The 13,119-nt window shown below is 44.1% G+C and overlaps 1 long non-coding RNA gene across 2 annotated transcripts in view; it reads right to left on the reverse strand.

Moving 5' to 3' along the window:
• Positions 1 to 10,079: 10,079 nt before the first annotated feature.
• Positions 10,080 to 13,119, reverse strand: part of LOC135178425 (uncharacterized) — a 141,170-nt gene continuing 138,130 nt past the window's right edge. For both annotated transcript variants that reach the window (XR_010303523.1, XR_010303524.1), the window contains one exon: positions 10,080 to 10,250. This is a non-coding gene — a long non-coding RNA (uncharacterized LOC135178425). The remainder of the gene's footprint in view (positions 10,251 to 13,119) is intronic.

Consider the following 13,119-nt stretch of genomic DNA (forward strand, 5'->3'; position numbering starts at 1 on the left):
ACAGAATAGTAGAGGTTGAAAGGGCCCCCTGGAGATTGTCTAGTCAAATCTCCCTGCTAGAGCAGGTACACTTAGAGCAGGTTGCATACAATCACATCCAGGCAGGGCTTGAAATTCTTCAGAGAACAAAACTCCAGAACCTCTCTGGGCAGCCTAGTCCAGTGCAGGGTACCATCACAGCAAAAGAACACTCTTCCTCATGTTCAAGTAAAACCTGTATTTCACTTGGCCTGTCACTGAGCACCACTGAGAAGAGCCCAGCCACATCACCTTGACCCTTTAGATATTGATCAGAATTTATAAGATTCCCTCTGTGTCTTCTCTTTTCCAGGCTAAAGGGCCCCTGATCAGGGAATAGTACAGGTCTCTCTTAAAGGAGATGCTCCAGGTTGGTTACCATTTCTGTGGCTCTATACTGGACACTCTCTAGTAGTTCCCTGTCTCTCTTGAACTGGGGAGCCCAGAATTGGACAAAATAATCCAAGTGTATTCTCACCAGGGCAGAGCAGAGGGGGAGAACATTCCTTGACCTGCTGCCCATACTCTCCTTAACATACTCCAGGAGACCATTTGCCTTTGTGGCCACAAGGGCACATTGCTGGCTCATGGTGAACTTGTCCACCAGAACTCTCAGGTCCTTCTCTACAGAGCTGCTTTCCACTTTTTCTACTGGATGTCTACAGCAAGGCAGCTCAGAGGAAATTTCATCCACTATGATAAGAGGAATTGAGGCAGGGAAGCAGGGAGTTAAAACACTGAATGGTTTACTTCTCAAAACACCAAAAGAAGAAAAAGAAGTAGTTTCTTTTTCTTTTTGAGCAATTAAAACTGCCAGATGCCTGGGAACAAAAAAAAAAAAACCCAAGAAAACACACTATCTTCTGCTAAAGTTCTGATATAGCCACTGCTTGACAGTTCTTCTTGTCATAAAGCCACATTTTGTAAACACTTGACAGTGGTCTCCACTGCCTCATTACGCTCCTGTGGTGAAGCATGAAGTCAAGCAGTCATGCAGGAGGATTACCACAGGTGTTTGGCTTGCATCCTCTAATAGCCAAGTTTCTTTGGAAGGATCTCCATGTTGGCAGGATGCTTTTCATTACAACACAGTGGCAAATTTGGAGTATCAGATGCAGCTGAAAAATTGCAGGTAAACTGCCATTAGTTGCAGTGGGAACTCAAAGGGCTTTGACTTGCAGAAGGGAAGATCACAGGCCAATACAAAGTATTTTTTTTTTCTACTGAGGTGGATTGGAGAGAAAATGAGGGCTCTTGCCCTCAAGTTGCAGCAATCCTTTGTTCTGTTATCTCCTTGTAAAATAATGGGAGAGCCAAATACATTTCATTTGTACTCAGAGGCCAGAGTCACCTCCATGCTCAGTTATGCTGGAGAAAGCACTATTGAGGTGGCTGGGACAAAGGCATGTGGCTTGTGTTCAGCACAGATTCCTTACAGTGCCATCTGGCTTCTCAGGCGTCTGCTGTACAGACACATCAGCATCACCTTGCTTCATATTGCAGTCTTTAACTGAGCTTGACTCCTGTGTGGTACAGCTGACACACTGGATGGAAGGGATGTCATCTAGAGGAACCCCACACAGGCCTTTGTCCCAGCCTTTGAACCTCAGAAGGTTCAACAAAGCCATACTCAAGGTCCTGCACCTGAGTCAGGGCAGCAACAGACACAAACACAGGAGTGGCTTGAGAGGAATCTCAAGGAGAAGGACTTAGGGATGTTGGCTAATGTCAAACTCAACATGAGTTGGCAATGTGCACTTGTAGCCCGGAAGGCAGACGTGTGCTAGGCTGCATCAAAAGAAGTGTGACCAGCAAGACAAGGGAGGTGATTCTACCCCTGCTATCATAAGACCCCACCTGGAGTACTGCATCCAGTAGTGGAGCCCCCAGCACTAGAAAGACATGGAACTATTCGAGCAGGTCCAAAGGAGGCCACAAAGATGATTGGAGGGCTGAAGAACCTCCCCTATGGGGACAGGCTGAGAGAGTTAGGGCTGTGCAGCCTAGAGAAGAGAAAGCTCCAGGGAGGCCTTAAAGCAGCCTTCCAGTATCTGAAGAGGGCCTACAAAAAAGCTGGGGAGGGACTTCTCACAGAGGCCTGTAGTGACAGAACAAGACAAATGGATGGAAACTTGAGGAGGGTAGATTTAGACTGGAGACTAGGAAGAAATTCTTTCCAATGAAGGTGGTGAGACACTGGAATAGTTTGCATAGGGAGTTTGTGGATGGCCCCTCCCTGGAGATGTTCAAGGCCAGGTTGGAAAAGGCCTTGAGCAATCTGATCTAGTGGAAGGTGTCCCTGCCCATTGCAAGGAGGTTAGAACTAGACGGTCTTGAAAGTCCCTTCCAATCAAAACCATTCTATAACTCTTACTTTTCTAAGGAGGCTAGGCACAGAAATAGTTTCCTTCTGCCATTAATTAGAGCTTTTCTGCATGACCAAAGGCAAACAGTGCTTCATCACTTCTCAGGTTGGCTTGCACTAATGGGAACCCCCAGGGCTCTATAGACACACCTTTAACAACCCAATTTTTTTCTGCATTCAGTTCTGAAGCCTTCACTACAGAGATGCTGGAGCCTGTCCAGAGACAGGCATAAAGCTGGTGAAGGATCTAGAGTGCAGGTCTGGCAAGGAGTGTTTGAAATAATTGGGATTGGTTAGTATGGCAAAAAGAAGCCTGAGGGAAGACCTTATTGCTCTCTACAACTCCCTGAAAGAAGGCTGGAGGGAGGTGGCTGTCAATCTCTTGTCCCAAGTTACTAATATTAGGATGAGAGAAAACTGCCTCAAGGTGGCCCAGGGGAGATTTAAATTGGATATTAGGAAAAACTTTCCTGAAAGAGTGGCCAGGCACTGGAAGAGGCCTTGCCCAGGGAGGTGTTGGAGTCACCATCTCTGGAAGTGTTAAAAAGGGAGGAAATGAGACACGGTTAAGTGGGCATAGTGGTGTTGGCTTAATGGTTGGACTCAATGATCTTTGAGGTCTTCTCCAATCTTAATGATTTTATGAAAATCCTACAGACTTCTTGGACTTAGTGATCTCCAAAGCTCCTCCCTTCTCTCATGTTCACAATCAATCTGGTTCTAGTTCAGGAAGGAGTTACAGTCCATGCTGTACAGTAGCTGATGGCAGTGTGAGTTCTCCTCATAGTGGTTTCCATCACACTTAGTTTCCAGAAAGAGACAACTTTGCATTGGCATGAAGCAGATGGAATAAAACAGCTTTCCAATGGCTCTGCCAGGCAAGGCGCTGCCGTGCACAGCTTGACTAAGCTGATACTAAATGCTTTGATTTTCTCTCTAAATAACAGTTCTTGGGGAAAGAACAGGGTGAAGTCTCTCATTACACAGACAAAAGGACCTAGGGAGCACAAGGCTCTTACTAGGTGGTTCTCCTTTTTACCTCTCCCCCTCCTTTCTGTTTTTCCTGGATTTGAATTTTCAAACGGGCTCTATTTTGCCTGCAGCAATTTCTTTTAATAACTGCAATTATTCTCCCGCATTGTTCTGACTCTTGCAAGCAAATTAGGGAAATTCAAAGGCAATTGCCATGATTGTTTGTTGTCAGGGGCTTATGAATGGCTGTTCTATTTTACTGAGAAGTTTCATTAAATAAATAATGAGTATGGCATCCGAGCTGTAAACAGTCAGATAAAGGGAAGCTCGTTTAAGAGATAGATCTGGCTTGGAACTAAAGTGGGCATGAAGGAGACTCAGCAGGTGTCTCTTCACAGAATCATGGAATGGTGCGGGTTGAAGAGACCTCAGGAGAGTAGTCCAAACCTCTGTTAAAGAAGCATCACCTAGAGCTGATTGACACCTGCCCTTTAGCTACTAGTCAGCATTGAGGAGATCTTCTCCAGGCTAAGTAGCCCAGGTGTCTCAGCCTTTCCTCACAGGGTAGATGTTTCAGTCCCCTCATTATCTTAGTGGCCCTCTGTTGGACTGTCTCCAGTTCCTTACCCTTCTTGAATCAGGGAACACAAAATTGGACACAGTACTCCAAGTGTGGCCTCACCAGAGCAGAGGGGGAGGAGAACACCCCTTGAACTGCTGGCCACACTCTTCTTAATGCACCCCAGAATATAATTTGCCTTCTTGGCCACAAGGGCACATTGCTGGCTTGTGGTGAACTTGTAATCTACCAGCACTCCCAGGTCCTTTTCCCTAGAGCTGCTTTCTAATAGGTCAGACTCTCACCTCTGCTGGGACATGGGATCACCCCTTCCCAGGTGCACGACCCTACCTTTGTCCTGGCTGAACATGAGCTTCATCTCTGCCCAAATCTCCAGCCTAAGTCTTGCTGAATAGCAGCACAGCCTGATAGGGTCCCCCTAGCTTGGCACCATCAGCAAACTTGCTGAGAGTACATTCTTTCCTTACATCCTGGTCACTGATGACAGATATTGAACAAGACTGGCCCCGGTACTGACACCTGGCAAACATCAGTAGCTACAGGGTTCCAACTAGACCCTGCACTGTTGAGCATAACCTTTGGAGCTTTGTCATTCAGCCAGCTCTCCATCCACCCCACTGTCCACACACCTAACACTCTGCCTAGGCTTTCTAGCTAGATATAATTAGAGCTTGTGTGTGTGAGGAAAGGCAAAGTCGCTCTACCCATGTGCAAGGAGACCTCTTTAAAGGCTTGCTTTAGCAGGTTTCTCTACACTCTACCAGGAAAGGTGTGCAAAAAACAGGGTAGTATTGGGCAGCTCTTGTGTTCCCTCCTCTCTCAGTGCTTGTATAGCAGGCAGAGAGAAGTTGCAGGCCACAACAATGAATGTACAGGACTTTGTGACATACGACATGGGATATAACATTCATGATGTTAGTTAAGAACGATATCAAGATCACATTTCTGGCAAAAATCCTAAGTCAAAGCCTCTGAAAGGATTCAAGTATTCATTTATCTTGCTCAAAATATCATGCAAATGTGGCACTAAGTGGCATTCATCAATGACAGAGCAGCAGGGACACATGCCAAATCATTTCAGGTTCAATCTGGCTGGAGGAAAGTGAATGTACAAGGCAAGCTTAAGCTAATGACTTCCAACACTTCTATATCTCTGAGGTTTCTCACATATAATAGGACTGATTCCCACTTCCATCAGCATGCAGATATTCCTCTGCTGGATCACTCTGAAGATGAGCCAGGCCTAAAAGATGACAAGCTTAATATATTTTAGCCTACTTTAATTTTTTAAACCTCTGATCAATTGCAATAAAACCCAGCAAAGTGGGAGAAGTCTCAGTGTAAGTTACACAAGATTAAATTGGACTTGGTACAGTCAGCATTGTGCTGATGTCCTAAAGGACTGCAGAGGCTCAACAGCCATCAGGTATCTTCACAAGTGTTCCTAGTTGGCACCAGTTAATTAGCCACAAGGCAGGTATCTGCATGTTACTAAAGTTTAATTCCAATACTTGCTGAATTAATTTACTGTAAATATTACTAATATTAGATCCATAGAACTGCTTCACTTGGAAAAGCCTTCTAAGACCACCAAGTCCAGCTGTCAGCCTAACACCACCATGGCCATAAAATCATGTCCTCAAGTCCCATGTCCTCAATTCCCATGTCCACACATTTCTTGAATGCTTCCAGGGACAGTGAGCCCACCACCTCCCTTGACAGCCTGTTCAATCCCTGTCCGCTGTTTCAGGATTTTTTTCCCCCTAATCTCCAGCCTAAAACTCCTCTGGCACAACCACTAAAGCAATGCTTTCAGTGCAGAACTTCATGCAGCAAGGGGCCTGCTCCAAAACAAATTTTCCTACAGGTTGAAAAAAAATAAGCTGTGAAACAAGGAGAACTAAAAGTAGACAGAAGACTAAGGGGAGGTATAAAAGCAGTAATAAAGTACATAAAAGGTTGCAGCAAAAGTGAAGGGACCAATCTATTCTGCACTTCCAGGGTGAACAGGATAAAAATAACATGCTTATGGCACAACAAGAAACACATTTCACAAGGGAAAAAAACAACTTATTAGCAGTAAAGCATTGGACTAATGCTAGGAGACAAAGCAGCATTCTCCCTCCCTGCCTCTGATATGGGAAGAGGGAGATAGAAAATAAAGGATGTAGCAACCTAGGTAACCATTAACTGTACAAAGTGTCATAAATCAGATAGAAACAAAGAAAGGTGGTTTAAGCATGAGAAGGCACAGGAATACTCCCTTGAAGAAGACGAGTACTATATGATGGTGACTCCACCACCTCCCTGGGCAGCCCATTCCAATGCCAAGCACTCTCTCTGCCAACAACTTCCTCCTAACATCCAGCCTATACTTCCCCCAGCACAACTTGAGACTGTGTCCCCTTGTTCTATTGCTGGTTGCCTGGCAGAAGAGACCAATCCCCACCTGGCCACAGCCTCCCTTCAGGTAGTTGTAGACAGCAATGAGGTCACTCCTGAGCCTCCTCTTCTCCAGGCTAAATACCCCCAGCTCCCTCAGCCTCTCCTCATAGAGTCTGTGTTCCAGGCCCTGCTCTTCCCAATAAAGTGGCTCCCACCAGACACAGGGCAGGAGGAGGAGGAAAGGAGAACAAGCTGACCTTGTTGTGAGTTTATAAAGAGATAGCAGAATAACAATCTTCTAGTCCCCAGAAGACTGTTTTAACCCTATAGTCTCAACCTGGGACACCCATAACCGGTGACAGATAGGTAAAGGGGACAAACCAAGGAAGACATCAAGCCTTCAGCAGAAAGACCCCAAAAGATGGCCACCAGGTGGCAATGGGCACGTGTGAGGAGGCAGGATGTTATGGAAATGAATTCCAAGAGCTGATTGCAATAATCCCACCTATTCCTAGAACTAATTGTACTAACCCTACCCATGTACTGAATATGCATGCTTTCGTAGCATAAGTAGCTACTGAAACAAGGTGCAGGTGTACAGGTTTAGTGGAGTAGCAAATAAAGGTACCTTCATCACAACACTTTGTGTGTTGTGGAGTTCTTTCCACAAGTCATCTCCCTTCAGAGCAGCTACCCAAACAACTCTGAGGCATATCTAACTTTGCTTGTCGATTCTTCCCTACCCCCTTTTCCAAATTGCAGCACCTGAGTGCAGGATGAGAAGCTTCTATTTCTTAAGGAAAGTTAAGGATGATAATAGTGCAGTTCATGGAATCATAGAATTGTTTCAGTTGGAAAAGACCTCTAAGACCACAGAGTTCAACCACCAGCCTACCACACCCATGGCCATGAAACTGTATCTGCATACTTCTTGAACACCTCAAGGGATGGTGACTCCACCACCTCCCTGGGCCTGTTTCACTGCCTGACCACTCTTGAAGAAAAGGATTTGACCTAAACCTCCCCTGGCACAGTTGCAGCCTATTTCCTCTCATTCTATACCTGAGACCAGGGAGAAGAGATCAATCCTCACCTCACCACAACCCCTTTTCAGGGAGTTTCAGAGAATCATGAGGTGTCCTCCCAGCCTGCTTTTCTCCAGGAATAACAACCCCAGTTCCCTCAACTGCTCCTCACCAGACCTGTTCTTCAGACCCTTCACTAGCTTTGTTGCCATTCTCTGGTCACTCTCTAGCAAATCGATGTATTTCTTCCATCTCAGGTGGCAGAGACACCTTTGAAATCATATTACACATGTAAACAAAATAAAGAGCTGATAGACCACCCATTCAAAAGCAATTTTTATGTTTCCTTTCACAGTCATGCCTGCTATTTGAGTGCCAAACACATTGTGGGATCACACACAACACTAGGGGTTAGAAGTGACCTTGAAAGATCATTGAGCCCAACTCCCTGCTAGGGCAGGATCACCTAGAATGGATCACTCAGGAACATGTCCAGGTGAGTTTTGAATGTGTCTAGAGAAGAAGAGTTCAGAACTTCTCTGGGCAGCCTGTTCCAGGGCTCTGTTGCCCTCACAATGAAAAAGTTTTTCCTTCTCATGGAACCTCTTCTGCTTCAGCTTGTATCCACTGCCTCTTGTCCTATCACTAGACACCACTGAGCAGAGGCTGCTTCTCTTCTCCTGACACTGCCCTTCACCGCCCATTCATCTTTATAATCATGAATGAGGTCACCTCTCAGGCTCCTCTTCCCCGAGCTCAAGAGTTCCATCTCCTCCAGCCTTTCCTCACAAGGGAGGTGTTCCACTCCCTTCAGCATCTTTGTGGCTCTGTGCTGGACTCTCAAGCAGTTCCCTTATGTATTTTATAAAGAGTCCATAAAGAGTTAAGCTGTATGTTAATACATAGTTAAGCAGCTGTTATGGAGTCCAGCCATTGTGTAAGTTGCTTGTAAGCGTGGCTTGTAGCTCTCCAACTGATGAGCTAATAATCTTCATAATAGACACCAGCCACTGCTGAAGCCATTTCTGCTTTCAATCTATCATTTATTGCCTTTTCTAAACTATGGATAGGCCCTTAATATAAAGAATGACCATTTTATGTTTGCTTGCCTGAATATATATGAGCACTCAGCCACATCATTAAAATAATTTCTCTGCTAAGGCATACCTAATATCCCAAACAGACAGAACAGAATTTAAATTGGGGGAAAAGAGATGGTGATTCCTTACAAAAAATAAAATAAAAATGTCTTGAGATGTGACAGGGAAGAAGAAAATGGATTTGTGTGAAATAACGAGGCCATAAAAATGTGAACTTTACTGGAGACTTTGCAGAGCTGTGACAGAATTTCACTTTGCTTTTAGCTGTAATTATGATTTTGCATTATCCTTGCAGTTCTGGGTGTCCTGTTGGAAACAGGAGCAAAAATGCTGAAAGATCATCACTGACACACACTTGGTATTTTTAAGTCAATGTCAAAGCTTTAACAAGGTCAGGCTTCTACTCCACAAGAAAAGGCATGCTTGCTATGATCCTAAACTGATCCAGATCAAGGAGCACAGGAAATTAAGGCAACTGGGAGCAAAACTGAAAAAAAAAATCTAATATATGCATATACCTTTTATTTTGGTCAAGGCTCAGCCCCTAGGGTCATGGGATGAGAGAAAGGGAAAAAAGCAAATATCACAGGATCACAGGATGTATGGGGATGGAAGGGACCAAAGAGAACTTTGAGTCCAACCCCCTTGCCAGAGCAGGACAATACTATCTAACACAGATCACAGAGGAACACATCCAGACAGGCCTTGAAAGTCTCCAGAGAAGGAGACTCCACAACCTCTCTGGGTTATATATTTCTTATTTTGTGATTGTAGAGAGGTTCAAATCCACAGCTAAAAGGAAAAGAAAAAGGATATTAAATATTTTCAATGTTTTAAAAGTCATGGCTTCTGCACACTTTGCCTAAGTGTTTGGGTGGACAAGCTTTGCAAACAGTCACAGAGACATGAGAACAAGGGAGGATCCTCTACTACTCAGAGAATCAAAGGACCTTTTTCCCAGCCTCCCTTCACCTACCTCAACATAAATTGTCTTTCACTGCACCCAGGGTGTGGTTTGTGAGACTGGCAGTGCTGTGTCCAGCTCTGGAGCCCCCAACACAAGACAGACATGGAACTATTAGAGCAGGTCTAGAGGAGGGCCATGAAGATGATTAGAGGGCTATGAAGACAGGATGAGAGGATTGGGGCTGTTCAGCCCAGAGAAGAGAAGGCTCTGGGGACAGCCTTCCTGAATTTAAAGGGGACTACAGGAAAGCTGGAGAGGAATTTTTGACAAAGGCATGCAGTGACAGGAGGAGGAACAATGGCTTCAGACTGGAAGAACCTCAGTTTAGATTAGCCATCAGAAGGAAATCCTTCCTCACAAGAATGGTGAGGCAGTGGAACAGGATGTCCAAAGCAGTAGTGGAGGCTCCAGGGCTGGAAGTATTCAAAGGCAGGTTGGATGTGGCCTTAGGCATCCTTGTCTAGTAGGAGGTGTCTCTGCCTGTAGCAAGGTGCTTAGAATTAAATGATCTTGAAGGTTACTTCCAACCCAAGCCAGTTGCTGTTTCCTTGTTCACAGCACCCTGACACTCCTGTCTTTTTCACTCCAGTTCATCTATGTGCTACATGATCACCACTTCTGGCCCTGGTATCTACAGACAGTTTTTTGTCTTACCCAAATGCTGGCCCATGAAGTTCTTTCTGTTGCATGGTAGCAGTGGTGAACATGCCACTGTCCTTCAGTGGGGAAAGTCAGGTTGTTTTTTTTCACCTGCAACAATCTTGGTGGAAATCTTGGTACTGGCCATCTATCCTCTCCTCTATTTTGACCCTCCTCTTGCAGCTGGAGAAGTCTAAGCCTGAAAAAAAAAAACAAACAACAAAAGATGCTATTTTGAGAAGGTGAGAGACACAGGAACTCCATCAAGGGAGATCTTGATAGGGCTTGCAGGCCAAGCATGAGATTTGACAAGGCTTTATATAGTATCTGCACAGTGCCCTTCAGTTTACCACCTGCTCTGCTCTGCTGGCAGGATTTTGATTCTTTGGCAAAACACAAAGCTGTAAAACTGCAGGAATTAAAAATCTGAGTGATGCAATCCCCTTGCCTCTTTTTTCACAAAGCTGTCAAAATAATGATGTATTCATGGTATTGCACTTGATGTGTGAATTTTCCAGCACGCAGATATGAATCAAAGCATTCTGTGCTATTTATCCTCTCAGAAGGATTTTGAGCCTCTCACTTTTAATAGATGGAAACTATAATTTTAGAAGGTGGGTAGTGAAACTTCTCTTTACACTTGAGTGGACAGCTCAAGGTGACAAGAGAAGTGCTAAGGAAGCACAGAAAGGCAAAAAGAAATGGTTTATGCCCAGGTACAACATGGCCATTTCATGCCTTGGCTGATTTAAGGGAGGAAAATCTGAAGCAAGAAAATGTATAAGGCTGTGTGGATGCAACCATGCACATCCAAGAGGGTTCTCCTCTGGGATACACACACCTGAGTGCAGTTTCACAATTCAGAAGCAGAAAAGCAGCAAATCTGTGCTGTCTTCTTTTCTCTAGTAACAGGAGATAGGAGGAGAGGAAATGGCCCCAGGTTGCACCAGGGGAGGTTTAGGCTGGATATTAGAAAAAACTTATTGACTAAAACTTATTGACTCAAAGAGAGACTCCTGAGAGAGGTGGTGGAATCCCCATCCCTGCAGGTGTTTAAAAATTGCAGAGATGTGGTGTTGAGGGCCAGATATGGCAGTTATGGAATGGCTGAACTCAATAATCTTAAAGGTCTTTTCCAAACAAAATGATTCTATGAATCCATGATTATTTTATGGCTATATCCTAGCCAGAGTAAGTGTCAGTAGCTCAGCTGTGCTGCCCAGCTTCACTGCCATGAAGCAAGTACCTTTTTCAAGGACATGGCTTTAGTCTATCTTCAATTCACAGACAGATACTATGCAGGAAAACCTTTGGCACAAATGGTTCAATGTGATATGTTTATTAATAAAGAAGTAGTCCCATTTTTGGTCCTCACACACCTTTAAAATCCAGGTAAAAATAGTTAAGAGCTACGCTGGCTTTGTATGGGAATTTATTTGCTGCATCTTCATTTCTCTATCTATGGAATTAAGTCAGGTTAGAGTGGGTAACATCAGGCCAAGCATTCAACATGCATGAAGAATTATGAAGTTGGCTTAAAGTTCCCAGCTGAATAAACCAGCACAGATGGTTTTACTTCTAGGCTGTTAATGGGTTTATATCCAGCTCGAGACCAGAGGGTATCAACACAGAGATCACACTCTGTGGGCCAGAATAGCTTTTCATTTTACATATGCTCTACATCTAGCTCATCAATATTGTCAGCCATACCTTGGACTGTGAAAGGGTGTTGGAATGCACATCACATGTCTTAACACTGAGATGAAGATAGAATCAATCACAGAGTGATTTCAAAACTTTAAAGACCATTAAATCCAATCATCACCTAATTCTACCAAACCATGCCCCCCAACACCGCATCTCTGCATCTTTGAAATACCACCAGGGATGAGGATTGAACCACCTCCCAGGGCAGCCTATTCCACCATTTGAGAATCCTTTCAGCCAAGATGTTTCTTCTAATATCCATGCTAAACATCTCCTGGTGCAACTTGAAGACATTTCCTCTCAACCTATGACTTGTTTCTGTTTCTAAGGAGAAGAGACCAACACCCACCTGGCTCCAAACTCCTTGCAAGGAGTTGTAGAGAGAGCCAGGAGGTCTCTTGTCAGCCTGTAAATATTTTGGGAGAAGTGCAGCTCTTACCAACCATTTACTTGCTGCTTGACAAAAGTCTTTTTCCGCAGCTGCAGAAGGTGCAGGGCCCTTTCTGTAGATTTCAAACCTCCTGAGCCACCAATTATGCTGATTGAAAATTAGATATTTCCTTCACCAATTTCCCACCAATCAAGACATCACTTCACAGGTGAACCCTAATCAGAATTCATTATGATGGATGCAAAACCTCTTTCTTTTGGATTACTTTTGCACTATTCTTTAGGATAAGAGGCTTGACTTTTGGGTTTTAACAGGAATCATATCATAAGACCAAATTATATATGAGTGATGTATAGAAAATAAGTAATTGCACTTATAGAAACTGTTAGCTGAGGAGAGGATCTTCTTCAGAACATGTAACCTTTTATGCATGGTCTTCTGCAGAGCATATATGTCTCAGATGTAACCCTTTACGTATGGTCTTCTGCAGAGCATGAATGTCTTAGATGTAACCCTTTACGTATGGTCTTCTGCAGAGCATGAATGTCTTAGATGTAACCCTTTATGTATGGTCTTCTGCAGAGCATGAATGTCTTAGATGTAACCCTTTATGTATGGTCTTCTGCAGAGCATGAATGTCTTAGATGTAACCCTTTACATAACAACATGCATCTCTTAGATGTAACTCTGTACAGAACAACTCTGCAAAAGCAGAACTTCAGAGAACTTCTCAGACATTGACTTCTAGAGATTTTACACACAGCTGAAGCATTCCACCACAGGTGTATGTGCAGGTGGTTACCATCATTAACTCAGTTGGTTTGGTGTTATTTTAACATGCATCTCTTAGATGTAACTCTGTACAGAACAACTCTGCAAAAGCAGAACTTCAGAGAACTTCTCAGACACTGACTTCTAGAGATTTTACACACAGCTGAAGCATTCCACCACAGGTGTATGTGCAGGTGGT

The sequence above is a fragment of the Pogoniulus pusillus genome, chromosome 9 (genome assembly GCF_015220805.1).
Source record: "Pogoniulus pusillus isolate bPogPus1 chromosome 9, bPogPus1.pri, whole genome shotgun sequence".
Taxonomy (NCBI): Eukaryota; Metazoa; Chordata; class Aves; order Piciformes; family Lybiidae; genus Pogoniulus; species Pogoniulus pusillus.